General features: G+C 39.9%; 1 protein-coding gene across 5 annotated transcripts in view; it reads right to left on the reverse strand.

The window, feature by feature from the left end:
- The window catches only part of LOC139976873 (uncharacterized), a 150,344-nt gene extending 147,199 nt beyond the window's left edge, over positions 1 to 3,145 (reverse strand). For 2 of the 5 annotated variants that reach the window (XM_071985738.1, XM_071985742.1), the window contains exon 1: positions 2,983 to 3,145. The gene's annotated coding sequence lies outside the window, so the exon portion shown is untranslated. The other 3 variants (XM_071985741.1, XM_071985739.1, XM_071985740.1) reach the window with 3 other exon arrangements.
- Positions 3,146 to 15,384: the final 12,239 nt, after the last annotated feature.

Genomic DNA, 15,384 nt, shown 5'->3' on the forward strand with positions numbered 1-15,384 from the left:
CTTATCACTAAAATGCAGAGCTGACCGTCAATGAACGTATCTTGATGTACCACATAGGTTATTCTATGTTAAAGACGAACATATGTGTTGTATACTTAAAAAAAAATTACTTACATTTCCTTATATATGTGAGTAAAAACTTCTGATCAGCCTAGGGTTTAAATAGAGTTTAAAATAGATTTTTAATTACAATTTTCAAAAATTGAAACCATTTAAAAGGGCTGGGTAAGGTTATATTATGCCTTTATTAATCTGTATTTGCCTGAAAATATGTCCCCTCCCCCCAAAAAACAAGAGAGATTGACTAATATATAAGGAGAAATTTTCAACTACTCAGCTATACTGTATAGCTATAGACTAATGTAGATATCATTTCAATATGTCACAGTATATCACATTTCAGCTGTTTTTGCAGATATATGTCATGATTGATTTAGTGCAGGTTGTCCAACCTTTTGGTGAGGAGGGCCACCTCGAATGATTATGATAAAGGAGGGGCCGCCTGAGCCTACAAGCTCCTGTGGCATATCCAGGGTTTCGTGCCAGAGCGGCAAATTTCAGTGGCCAAGCTAGGGGTCTGTTAGGGGGTATGGGAAATGAAGTTACCATACAAGTGGAGCTCCACCGTAGGTTGGCGCGTGGCGTACAAGAAAAAAATTGCCCAAAAGACCCCCAGATTGCAGGAAATGACACTTCACAAGCCTTCTGATCTGTATCAAAACAACCTTCAGACATATTGAGATATAATGATCTCTGAAATTTATCAAGAAAGAATTCCTGGGTAAAAGTACATTTGTAAATTAATGTGGTTGGCTGGCCGGACGGGACCTTGCGGCGGCCGCACTGTGGCACGCGGGCCATAGGTTGGACAACCCTGATTTAGTAGTTAATATATATGCCATCTTTAAATTGTTGAAGTTGAATGCAGAACCACAGATGTTTGACTTATGAGAAGGGTGGTCTCTATTTTATACTAGGAAATGTGCATTGCGTGGATGTATTCTAATGGAGAACAAATTACCTGACGTATTTTCCTGCCCTACTCTTATGTGGCACATATCCAACCCGAGATATGACCTCACGGGGTAACGCAAGTCGATTGGAGTTCCCTTGCTACCCTAATGTTAGGCCTACATAATTAGGCCCAGGTCTAAGTTAAGGACAGAAACACGACGAAAATTTGTTACGCATGTCATCCTATCGCAGTCTAACATAGTACCTAGGCTAGGCCTAGGGGCCTAGTTGCTTTACATTTCGGCCATAGCCACACTTCAGTTGGAAAATGGTGACGGATGTATCATGTTCCAAATTTCACGTATAGTGTGTACAAGAATTCATATGCATTTGACACATATCACTGACAAACGTTTACAGGCTAGTGTCATTTATTCAACGTACACGGTGCAGAGAGCTTCCGTCGGCGGAAACAAGACCACAAAGTTTCTGTATTTCGGGTATAATAAGAACTAATAAGTACGTGGACGTGTATTTGTATATGTAACATGCTATGGCTTTGCACGAAACTGGACTACTTGCAAAAACGAGGGCGCTATACACTCCATCTAGAAATACACCCATGTAACATAATGGGATTCGTAAAACGCCTTTCTAATCCTTCGCGAGTCAGTAACGCAATGGAACTTCATTCAGTGGCGTAGGAAGGTACTTTTGGGTGGGGGGGGGGCTGAAGACTGATGGCCGGCCTGGGGGAGGGGTCTAAGGGGAGGGGGTGTCCCCCTCCCCTTTGGAATTTTTTTGCATTTCCAGGTGGCCTCAGATGCAATTTGGTGCAATATAGCACACTTCAACACCCAATCCATTTTGTAAACTTAATTTTGTATTTTCACCTGGCCTTAGATGCAATTTGGTGCTCCAAATGAGATTTTTTTTCTCATTTGGAAATAAAAAAGGGGTTTTCTGACTTGCGAAGCGGGGGGCGGAATGATACTTCCGCCCCTCCACATTTTTCACTGGGGGGGGGGCTGGCGCCCCCCCCCAGCCCCCCGGTTCCTACGCCCTTGACTTCATTCATTCATTTATTTGTTTATCACATAAATATTACAATGTGAATTTTAAGAGAAAAGAAAATGACACGTAAAATTGACCATTGTTAACTTTTTACATCACGAGCATCGATTTTAAAGAATATTGCTGGTAGCTGCAGTCCAGCATAGCAAAGTTATCACGGCTTTTTTCATCAACACTGTGATATGATTCCATTCTCATCTGATTTATCTAGTCCACGTGTATTGTACTACTCAATTCACTTAGTGATATATCCTGATATATACCAACATATTTCCTTTGCGTCTAAGATAAGGATTCTGTAGCCGAAGTTGGGAGCATTTCAATATGGGACAACGGAAACAGGTCTAATTAAATGTGTTATGGTGCAGGGCTTACATCCGATATGTTACAATAAGGAAAGGTGTAAGTAACGAATTGGGGGGGGGGGGGGCATTTAGTCTGCAGTAGGATGCATGATCGCTAGAAATGCTATTGTAAAGTAAGATCAATATTAACATGGTATGCCTATACATGAATGCAAATAAGTGACTTTTCAAAGATAAGTTGGTTGCAGCACGTTTGTGTGGTATGGAAGGGGGACGGGGGAGTTGGGGACAGTCCATTGGTAAATTGCAATGCCTCACACCCAACATCATTGGTATATGGCGTTATTAAGACACAGCAAAGCAGAATTTGTAGTTGTATGGATTGAATTTTTTTCCAATGGCCTCCACAACACTGTACGAAGAGCATACAATCTTAAATGATATATGGTAAAATTGTCACAAATTTACATCACACATCAACCTGAACTATAGTAAGAACTAGAGCCTGGCAAACTCATGATGCAAGCGAGAATTTGAGCTGCTCGTACTTGCCCGTTGTTTTTAGTAACATATGAAATCAACAGCTACGAGATATAAATTGATAGTTAATTTGTGATTTCTAAGTAGGCTACAAATAAACAAACCCTACCTTTATTCTGTCCTCGCGATGTCATAGAAGAAATTAATTCCACATAAATATCCAAAATAAATTAATATCGACTCCACATTTCCAAAATCCGGCTGTTCCTTACCAACCTAGCTCTACGCACGTTCCTTCGTGAAACATCAATTTGATCTGTGAAACTGTGCGGTATTTCCCAGCTTATGTATAAAATTTAATATTAAGAAACCCTTGGCAAGAAATTACCTTAACCTACGGATGCCTCAGTAGAGCATACCTCGCACAGTTGCATGTAGCACTCTTTGTGCTGAGTAACCCATTGACAGGATGGAGATGCTAATGGATGCTACAGTTTTCGGTACAAGTTCATTTTTTGCCTTGCATGTGTCTACAGACTATACAGAAAGTGAGTAAAGCGAATGCCGGGTATGAGGTTGCGGAACCTGGGGTACATAGGGGGTAAATAGAGTGGTACTAGGGAGGCTGGAGGGAGGGGAGAGATACGTTGAAAGAAATTTTGTGGCAAGAACGTGCCGTAGGTAATGTAATTGTTCTCGGAACAAAAAGCCACAAGTTCGCATATGGGCTTGAAATTAGTTTCAAAGAGTTCATATTTTTTTCAATTTTTAACAGTGTAATAATATGTATCTCGGCTATATGTATACTGCCCCTGAGCCAAACCGTAAGTAGTTTTGTTCAATTTTGAGAGTCCTGGAGAGATGATCATTACTAGCTACTGCTATATGAGTGTGGAGGTGATATTTATTTTTGAAGCTTGAAATTAATCAATTGAAAATTGCGTACCGGTTAGCCTTATTTGGACTAAAACTAATTAACTTATTTCCGTTTTGGGACAAAGGAAAACAAGGCAAGTTTTTAACAGCATCATTAATTTGCCCTTTTTCGCTGCTGCTGTCTGACATAGTGTTTCCGTCACAACATTTCCAGTTTTCATTCTGTTTTATTCCTCTTTCTAATTTTTTTTTATCAAGTTTAATCTTAAACCTTTGTTCTCAAGTTGTGTTTAAGATTTTCCATATATAGGCCTATTTTCAAGTTTTCTCCTTTATCTTAAATAGTCGATTACACTGCAAGAGTAATCTCCATTTTGGAATGGATTGTTACTTCTCGTCACAATAGTCAACCGAGCCATGAGTCTGCACGTACATATCAATACCCAAAGTACGTACCTACTACATACAACGTGCGTGTAGCAGATCCAGGGAGGGAGTTCAAGATATTCCTAGGCAAGTTTTCCTATTTAGGTTTGACTTACTATAAAGGGCGGTCCAGTTCAAATAAACCACCTCCATCCAGCCAGTTTGGACAATTTCCCAATGCTAATACCTCCCTAAACTGTCCTTCCAGTATACTGCTTCAAAGCACTCGCATTGACAGTACAAACAGTTTCTAACCATTACCTGATAGAAACATGCATGGTATTCATGCTGTCCATACTGATATTAGGAGTGCTCTGAAAGCGGCATATGGCAGTACAGTATAGAGGGGGGGGGGGGAGGGGATGTAGAAAGATGAATGCATTATGGTAGAAAGATATTTTGTGCTGTATACGTACACTTTGACACAATTCAACATAAAACAGGGGGAGGGGGCGTAAATGGGATAATGGCTCCTGACTATATGTCCCGGCAATGTAACTTATATAAAAGATATTCTTGTCAATTACTTATTTCCTGCTCATGAGTTAGTGACCGATAACTAAAATAAACTTGTGTGTTACAACAACAGATTTAACATAACGTTTTTACATTATAACTTGAAAGTTTACCAATAATCACATGGTTCATGTTACAATGTGAAAGTAACGAACATTATATTTTTAGGTATCCTTTATAATTTCCTTTAATGCATGGTGGTTGTTTAACCTGACAAAAGAGAGTCCGGAGAAATATGGTATAATTGATAATGAAATTCTCATTCTCAGTAGACAATCTAATGCTATTACCACTCTATAATGTCCTCTCATATCACGCTTCAAAGCACTCATATTGACAGTATGAACAGTTCCTAATCTTTATCTGATTCTAATGCTAATACCACTCTATACTGTCCTCACATGTCGTACTTCATAGCACTCGTATTGACAGTACAAACAGTTCCTTACCATTTGTCGGATAAAAACATAACTTGGTGGAGACTTCAAAACGGGGACATTGTGACAAGTGCGCGGGCCTGACCAGGCCAGGACTCGAACCTACAATCCTTAGATTAGTACATTGTCTTGCCATTTGACCATTATACTCTACACCACGTAATTAGTTAGGTCTACATTATAACTTAATAAGTCGTATCTCTAAGGTCTAATCATGTTTGGATTTCAAGTTTGGTACCGTTGGTAAAATTACTGAAAACGAGTGACTAAACAATTGAATACTATTTGAAAACAGGATACAGCTGGTCAGTATTTCCCTTTTCTCATCAAAGTTTGAAATTTGAAATATTTTCAGCAAAGGCTTTGTGAGTCAGAATACTTGCAGCGTGAAGAAACCCACAGGGGACGGGATACCTTTGTTAGATCTTTAATATCGAGTTACGTTCTTCATTTCATCGTTGCATAATTAATTTCGCTTCAGACTATAACTAAATTGATAAATCATACAGTGTCTGACAAGGCAAAGTAAACGTTGTAATTAAATATAGGAACGAAGGAACGAAAAGACAACGAAACGATCGAGTGCTCCGGAGAGGGGAGAGGGGAGAGGGGAGAGGGGAGAGGGGAGAGGGGAGAGGGGAGAGGGGAGAGGGGAGAGGGGAGAGGGGAGAGGGGAGAGGGGAGAGGGGAGAGGGGAGAGGGGAGAGGGGAGAGGGGAGAGGGGAGAGGGGAGAGGGGAGAGGGGAGAGGGGAGAGGGGAGAGGGGAGAGGGGAGAGGGGAGAGGGGAGAGGGGAGAGGGGAGAGGGGAGAGGGGAGAGGGGAGAGGGGAGAGGGGAGAGGGGAGAGGGGAGAGGGGAGAGGGGAGAGGGGAGAGGGGAGAGGGGAGAGGGGAGAGGGGAGAGGGGAGAGGGGAGAGGGGAGAGGGGAGAGGGGAGAGGGGAGAGGGGAGAGGGGAGAGGGAGAAACAGAAGCGTAAAGAATGAAAGAAAAGAGAAAAATACACAGAGAAAGAATGAAATGTAAGTGTAAAATTGATACAAAACAAAAGATATTTATGATAATCAAAAATGGTTGCCTGCATGGCAATCCTTTTGAAAATTTAATTCAACAAAACAATCCAGCAACGCCGTGGATTGTATCAAAGTGTATGTTGGGCGTGACGGATGGGACATGATAAGGGGTGGGGGGCTCCCTTTAACCCCTCAGCGCCTGTACAAGAAATGTTGTCAGAATCAAGTTATTCATAACAATTATTTTGGGGGGGGTGTCAAGAATGTTCGAGGACGGCTTATAATTTGAATAATAAATTGAATTCCAATATTTTGAGAAATATACTCAATAGTTTGGGTTATAAAGTTGCCGACGGCAAAAGCAAACCTGTGGTTAAATTGTCTCTACTTTGAGTCGACTCTGTAGCTATCCGTATATCGCAGGTACCATACAGCAGAGTTAAGGAAACTCAATATAATAAACCGGACAATTTAATGCGTTAGTAAAGTTTATAGGCCTACACCTTAATTGCAGCTCAACCATAGGCGTACGAGGCGGGGGGGGGGGGGCAGGGGGTAGACTGCCCCCAAATTTTCAGAGGATAAGAAATTCGGGCAAAAGTCTTGAAAAATTCGGGCAGTCTAAGAGGAGAAAACAAATATATATAAATATGTAGTAGCTTGCCCGAATCTTTTTCATATTTTTGCCTGAAAATTCCGTGGAGAGCGTTCTGTGATATTTGTTTTGGGACATTAATATAGACCTAATGATTTTCTTTATTAAGCATCATGATGCCCGAATATTTCCGTCTAACACCACCGTAAGCGCAGCTCATCTGGGCTACCACGCTTTTTGCACTATCGCCCAAAATTATTAACAGGGAACACCGCTCACAATCGTGGTGACAAGCATGCATGGAGATTAGCAGTCTCTGAAGTGAAAAAACCGCAGTAAACATTTTTTCTAACTAGTCAACTGTATACCTGGACATCCCCGACATGAGTGTATATAAGAAACATTTTCTTTTTCATGGATGGTGTGTGTGGGGGGGGGGGGGAGGGCCTACAAGCCTAAAGGTACAGGTTTATCATATTCTTTGTTATTTTTTACACTTTTTTTGTGAGACAAATTGCAGTCTCTCCCGACACAGCGACATTTTCCCGCCTTCGTGTGGTTGAACAATGTATGTTTTTCTGGGGGTAGCTGAGTACTTTGTTAAAATAATAAATAGGGGTTAAAAAATATACTGTCCTAGTTTTCCCCGTCAAAGTGATGTTACCATTTTTTCTTCTTCTAATTTACCAAAATTTTTGGGAAGTGTAAATTTCTTAACGTGAGATTATAAAATAAAGAATGTTTAGATGCAACTTGCAAGGCCTCCGAAGTGCCATTTCCGGCAATCTGAGAGGCATAGTTTGCCAAAAAAATTATTGTGCGCTACGCGCCAACCGATGGTGGCGCTCCGCTTAGATAGTGTCACGGGAAATTTCGGGCACAAAAGTTTCTGCCCCCCAAACCGAAATGGTACCGTACGCCTATGAGCTCAACCATTATGTGAGGCAAAGTTGATACTTTCATAGGTTTGCCTATGGAACCGGAGAAGTACATACAAGGGACCTGGCAGGAGAAATAGTCTGAGACACAGGACACAAACGCCCCACGCCCCCGACCACCCCACCCCACCCCACATACACACATTTTAAATTTTGAAAACCTGAAAAGTGTCCTTGTCATACATTTTGCGAAATGCAAAATTCAAAAGAGTACCCTTGAACTTCCATTATTTTGTTTGTGCCCATAGTGTCCTTTAAAGCCATGTGCAAATGTACTTTTGTTTAAAGGTGACACATCTTGTTGACTACATTTCAAATATACGGGGCAAGGTCGTGTTTAAACTTCTGGAGTCGGTTCATAAATTGGTGGAACGCAAATTTATATATCGGGAAATGATTATATTAGAGAGCTTAGCAGGCTATGTCGAAGTTACGAAATTTTCTCAAAATGTTTTTTTAAATTTTTTTTATAGCCTTCTGTTCGATACTGGTGCCACCAATTTGTTGTTTATTTCTCCGGGACAGGTTTCTTTTCTTTTTACCGACAACATGTTTTTATGTCTTAAAATTAGTTGAAAGTATCGTTTTAAGTTGTTTTGTTGTGTACCGTATGTTACATTTCGTCTCTTGATGAAATCGTGACTTCAAAGTAAATAACTAAACAATGTGAATTGTTTCCACGCCGTGAGTATAGTACAAAATGCCAATTAAAGGTTGTTTAACCTTGAGATCAAAAGTACAGTATGAAATGTTTACCCGAAAGCATGATAAGAGTGGTATTGAAGAATTTAACATGCATTCACTCCGGATGTGTGACGTGAGTAATTCACTTTAGCTTCGGCTTTGAATATGCATGTATGAATGTATGTATGTATATAATTTAGATCCTCCTGCAAGCAGGAACTCGCGAAGAAGCCTCATTAATTGGCTTATCCAAGCCTCAAAGCTGACCGAAGTCAGTCTCTTAGATTCATATTTAACGTCTATGATTATGAATTGTCAATTGTCAACAACTCTGTAACTGGACTGCATACATTAATCTTGGAGTAACTCAAACTCAGGACCTTATGATTGAAAGGCACCGGTGTTAACCACTGAGATAACATTCATTATGTTTCTTTTATGCTGCCGTATTGAACGTATCTAACCGTAATAGTAGTTACCAACTTTGCACCAACCTGAAGCTATCCCAGGATTCATCTCAGGATTCGGATTCATCACAGGATTCATCACAGCATTCATCCCAGGATTCATCCCAGGATTCATCACAGGATTCAGATTTATCGCCAGGTTCATCGCCGGATTGAAACGGTCACTGAACGCGTTTGTCTTATGAATCTGTATAGCGCCATATTAACTACCGTTGTAGAATTAGAAGGGAAGTATACATACTCAAGTTTCTTACACAAGCCTATCTGTGCCGCACATCGGGTGGGGGGGGGGGCGTGGTGGACATGAAAACAATCAAATCATGGAGAGAAAATGTGTCTCGACTCATATCTAGCTCTCACAGGGCAACAACTTGGCCTTTGACTCGCAATTATACATTCAAATTATTGGTAAAAATTAAAAAAACTTTCTGTTAGCTAGTTTGTTTTGTAGTAGCCTACCGTCAGCATTTCGCGAGGCTAGTGCAAGGGCTAGTGTGAAACCATTGATGTCTAGTTTTACCTCCATGGTGAAACTAACTGTTTCACTGTCGGTTATCGGTATATATTTTAGTATCATTAAATGCAACGTAAAAAGCTGTAACCCCTTATGAACTGGCATGACGTTCGCAGCAACTACCAGCAAGTCAGCTCCTACGGGAGATGAAAACGCCTTGAAATGCTACATGTGCATTTCATCTCAAACCGAAGAGCAAATTCGCAAGTTCACTGTCATAGCACATGGTAGAGAAACTTTTGATTTCGTGGTAAAATCAGTGGCGGCGGAACCGGGGGGGGGGGGGGGGCTTGGGGGGGGGCTCAGCCCCCCAATAAAAAAGTTGAGGGGGCAAATGCATGATAAGCCCCCCCAATATTTACCAAGGCTCCGAAACGTACATCTGCCCATTTTTCAATGCATACTTGTCGATCTGTCCGATGCACACGTATACTCTATAGGTGTAATAATTTTAGTAATTGCTGGGGGACCCTCGGCCCGTCACTTGGCTATAGACCACATTGTCACCCCAACCGCGTCTTCACGCCCCGTGAAAAGTGGAAGCAGTGAGTGTGAGTACCGGTGAGCGTAACACAACTTCGTCTTAGGCCAATGACTTGCCTCATTTCAGCCAGTTCTCCAACATCCCCTTACTTAGTGGCGGATCGAGCGTCCATATATACAGTCAGGGGCGGATGCCCCCCCCCCCCTGACGGACTCAAATGGACTGCTGGCGCCCTTTTCAGCTTTTCACTACTTTTTACTTATTCGCGATTTTTGACTATTTCATTGCGCTCTCATATACCTATTGACATTTGTCATATTCTGTCGGTGTATTTTCCGACAAAATGGCGACGACACCTATTTATTCTCCGTTTATTTGCAAATCATGCAAGGCCCCGGAAAGGGTCATTTCCTGCAATCTCGGGAGTATCTTTACTCAAAAATTTTCTGTACGCTCCGCGCCAACCTGTGGTGGCGCTCCGCTTAGATAGTGTCGAAAGCGCCCCTACAGACCATTCTTGCCCCCCGACCAATACCCCTAGCCCCGCCACTGCCCTTACTACACTCCAAAACGTCTTTGCGAGTACACTACGAGTAATAGCAACTCTCTTAAAACACCATCGAATATACAAATTACAATGTTTTTACAGACTTAACGTGCAATCTGAGAAATTGCAGGCTTGAGACACATATTTTAGGGCCAGGTATTCGCAGCATAAAACACTCGGGAAGTGCCGTTTCCGGCCATTTGGGGGTTTGAAAAAACCCAAAATTTTCTTGTACGCTCCGCGCCAACCGATGGTGGCGCTCCGCTTAGATTGTCTCCACACATTAGCCCCCCCCCCCCCAATAATTTTTCCGTTCCGCCGCGCCTGGGTAAAATGGCACTCCTTGAGCGGTGAGAAACATCATATAGCAACCTATTTGTTGCCAAGAGTTGCAATGTTTTTCTAATTTTACGATGTTTTTACATAATACTATTGAATAGCATATTGTGATGTTAGGTAATTGGTTGCCTGGTTAATCAACTTTGAACTATAATCATACGACAACGGCCAACCTCCTATGGGCTAAGTAATTTTTATCATTAATGGTTACAAACAAGTTTGAAATGCAAAAGAAGCCATCTCTGAAGTTACACAAGCGTAATAAACAGTGGTCTTGCCTGGCCATGCAATATGTGTGCACAAGAGTGATAAGCACCCAGCTTTACAGCTGGAAGTGCGAACTCCTGTATCAACTTTCTGCTGTCAACCAGAATTGTGGCCCAAATCAGCAACGTAGCCAGGAATTTGAAAGGGGGAGCACTTTTTTGCAATTGATATGGGGTGGGGTCTAAGGGGAGGGGGTGTCCCCTCCCCTTTGAGATATTTTTGAACAATTGAAGGTCCTTAGATGCGATCTGGTGCAATGTTTTGCCAGTTTCATCATTATCATATGATATCATATTATCAGCAGATTTTGTTTCCTGTTTGAATTTTTACATGTTCTTTTACATAATATATCAGAAAGAAAAACATGGTGCTCTTTTACAATTTTTCCAGTAGGATGATTCTTGTTTATTGTCCATTGTCTGGGCTTAAATACATTTGACAAACTTAACTGATGGACAATATAAACTTTCATATTTTGTAAGACAGCCAGATGTGCAGTGTCCAAAAAACAAATGTCGTTATCGCAGTGTGTTAGTAGTGTAATAATTATTTATAGAAAGTGCGTATCACGTACGAATGCTAGCTTAGCTTCATAACATGCTGCTCGTTCAACAACTTAGTACGAATCATCAGGCGCGTAGCCAGGAATTTACAAAGGGAGGGGCGAACCTGTAGGGAGCCGTATACAGGCTCTGCAAACTAACTAAGCGTAGCGCCACCATGAATTGGCGCGAAGCGTAGAAGAAAATTTTGTCCTAAAATTTGATTTGATTTGATTTATTTTGTTTTTTCACGTGCAAATATACAATGTGAAAGGAAGTCTTCTATAAAGCATACAACAGCTTAACAATGTAGAAGACTCCCTGAAGAAAGAAAAGAGAAGAAAAATTAAAAATCAAATTAAACGTTTCGACAATAAATCAATTATATGATATTTTAATAAATATGATGCAATTATTTCTTTAATATAACTTTTTCTAAATGTTCTACAGGATAATTTATTTTTAATCATGTCTGTAATAGAATTCCAGGTTTTTATTGCTCGATTTCTGAGGCTTAACATTCCTGTTGAGGTATTCGTGTTATGATAATGCGCATGATTTGCGTGTCTTGTGCTGTGGTGATGTATATCCGAATTACTGATTAAATAATTATGAAATGCATTAGGTAGGAGTCCATTCCACGCCTTATATGTGAAGGTGGCAAGATTTACACGTATTATGTCATTAATTTGAATGAATGAATGAATGAATGAATGAATGAATGAATGAATGAATGAATGAATGAATGAATGAATGAATGAATGAATGAATGAATTTTCAATACATTCAGATCCTTGAATAGAAGGCCGGTGTGATCACGTGGTGCAGCATGAGATATGTGACGGACAGCTTTCTTTTGTAATATAATAAGTGGCTTAAGATTAGTATCACGTGTGCCAGACCAAATTATCGAGCAATAAGAAAAATGTGGGACCACTTAAGTTCGATAAAGGGTCTTTAATATGTGTTGTGGCAGGTAGTGTTTCAATTTTGATAAAATTCCTATATTCTTTGCAACTTTCCTGCACATTATGGAAATATGATCACTCCATGAAAGTTTATGATCAATATGTACACCTACAAATTTATTAGAAAGTACTTGTTTGAGAGTTTTACCTCCCATAAAAATATCTTTATCCCAGCTGAAATTTCGGGATGTATTAAAAACAATATAATTTGTTTTGCCAATGTTAACCGATAGCTTATTAGAGGCAAACCAGTCATTAAATTTATTTAATTCAGAAGACACTTTAATATGAAATGAATTTTCATTTTCATTTGATTCGAAAAAAATATTGTGTCGTCGGCAAATAATGTTTGGCAAATAATGTTTGCGATTTCTGAAACGTGGCACATGTCATTGACAAATATAATAAACAGTAAAGGGCCTAGAATTGAGCTTTGTGGAACACCACATTGAATTTCAGCAAGATTAGAATAAGAAAAATCAGCATAATATCTCAGCCTTTACAGTGGCGCGATTACTTGGCGCACTGTATTAGCTGTAGAGCAAGACTCTCTATTGCAGCGGTGGTTCGAACCCCACTGCCGGCTTTTGCCGATCTTTTACACCCCTTGCTTGTAATTAATAGGACGGGCTTCGGTCCCAATTTTCAAAAATGGATCAGAATTCTTTACAGTAATATTCAGAGTTGTAGCAAACACAATGGTTTTATCTCCGATGTGTTTCCTATTAGTAGAGGGGTACGTCAGGGTTGCCCAATTTCGGCAATTTTATATGTTCTTAGTACCGAACCATTTCATGAGGCTATTGTTACTAATTCCCAGATCACCGGTATCAATTTGTGTGACGTTGAAGCAAAGATATTTCAACATGCCGACGATACTACTTTCTTCGTTTCTAACATTGCCAGTATTTTTTTTCTATTCTAAATGTCATCAAAATTTACGAAAGAGCCTCCGGGTCAAAGTGCAATATGGATAAAACTGAACTGCTCGTAATTGGTAAAAGCCACATAGATGTGCACGATTTCAAATTTCCTATAAGGGAAGACTACATTACCATACTAGGAGTAGACATAGGTAATAATCGGGAAAAAGCTGAAATTGAAAATTGGGAGCAAAGAGTTAAGGTTTGCCAAGTACTCCTGAATCGGTGGAAAGGACGGAATCTGTCTTTTAAAGGCAAATCTTGTACTACTAATTCACTGGTAATTTCTCGCTTGGTTTATCTAGCAACTGTTTCCCCCATTCCCGAATGGGTTATAACAGCCCCACGGCGGAGTGTTACCGATTTTATCTAGAATGGCAAGAAGCCATCTATTCAGTATACAACTCTACTATTACCATTTAACAAAGGGGGGGGGGGGTCATAATCTGAGTGATATTGGAGTTACCCGTGATGCATTAAGAATCAAGTATATCAGTAAGATTTTAAGTAAAAAAATTAATATGAAATTGAATAAGTTAATTATGTATTTTCTTAATCATTACGAAAACATGCAGCTAGGACTAAGTATTTTCCAAATCGCTCCCGACGACAAATCTATTCGACTGCTCAGCCCATTTTATCGTGAAATGTTGTTAGCGTGGAAAAGGCTAAGTAGAGGTCAACTAAGACCTCCACAAACAAGAGAAGGGATTCTCCACCAGCCAATTTTCCACAATCCTTTCATTCGTAATAGCAAAGATTCCACTCTTTTCAATAGTCATTTTATTGATGGTGGAATTATCAGGGTTAGTGACCTCATGTATGAGATAATCCCTTCTCGCTTACCAGCTGAGGCGGTTCATGATTGCATTCATACAACTAATCCAAATAACCCCCTCTCTATAGAAGAAGTTCGGGAGTATATTGAAATAATTGCTAAGGCAATCCCCGAAGAATGGATGACAGAAATCTATTCTTCAGATATAATTGTTTCCTGTCAGTTAGACATTGATATCGCGGTCACATTCACGAGTGGTTCTAAGGTTATAGACCCTTCTAAGCTTATGTGCAAGCAGACGACTAGTCTGTTACGTAACAGTGTTGGCAAACCCCTAAGGGAGAAAACCATTGGAATAACGAGTTTAGAGGTATCGACTTTGATAATCGCTGGAAAAACATCTATATGAATCCGAAGTGTTTTCACGATGCTGATATTGACTTTAAAATTATGCACAATATTCTCTATACGAGCGATAAACTGCAAGTTTAACATTGTTGATACTCCAGATTGTACGTTTTGTGGTAAATCTATTGAAACGGTCATCCATCTATTCATTGACTGCCCACTTATTTCCCCGTTGTGGAATACCGTGATAAAGAAACTTAACTGTATTTATAACATTGACGACGTGAATCAATGGAGAGCCTCTACTCTTCTCGGACTGGGGCTTAGCAATAATCGCAGGGAAGGAATTCTATGCGATTTTCTGCTAAATACTTATAAGCGTATAATCTGGAAAAGCCGAGCCATATGTCTTAACAATAATTACCATATTAATATTGAACGTTTCTTTCATAACAGTGTAAAGAAAAAAATATACCTCCTTTATAATGTGTATAACAGAAACAATAAAATTGAAACCTTTTTCGATCTATTTGCTCAAAGTGAAGTGGTGCTCTCTAAAAGCAACTTCACGACCTATACGTACAATTTCGACAGAGGTTAGTGTCCATTTAGTTAGATTTTATCGGAAATAGTTTTTTACTCTGCCTTAATTATTCAAGGTAATTGCGTTATTTATCTCCGAATTATGTTCATTTTATCACATTCCCATCTTCTAGATAAGTTCACTGGGACCTAAAGCAAAGTTGTAAAGGACGTATAACACGTCTCGGAAACTCAGTGACCGTATTTACAGTATTCAATTTTGAAGTGTCGCTTAAAAAGCAACATTTGCAAGTTATTACAATTAATTTTATTATTTTCCCATTTTCTGTAAAATTTCATTATATGTAGTGTTTTGAGATGGGTGAGCC

The sequence above is a fragment of the Apostichopus japonicus genome, chromosome 12 (assembly GCF_037975245.1).
Source record: "Apostichopus japonicus isolate 1M-3 chromosome 12, ASM3797524v1, whole genome shotgun sequence".
NCBI lineage: Eukaryota > Metazoa > Echinodermata > Holothuroidea > Aspidochirotida > Stichopodidae > Apostichopus > Apostichopus japonicus.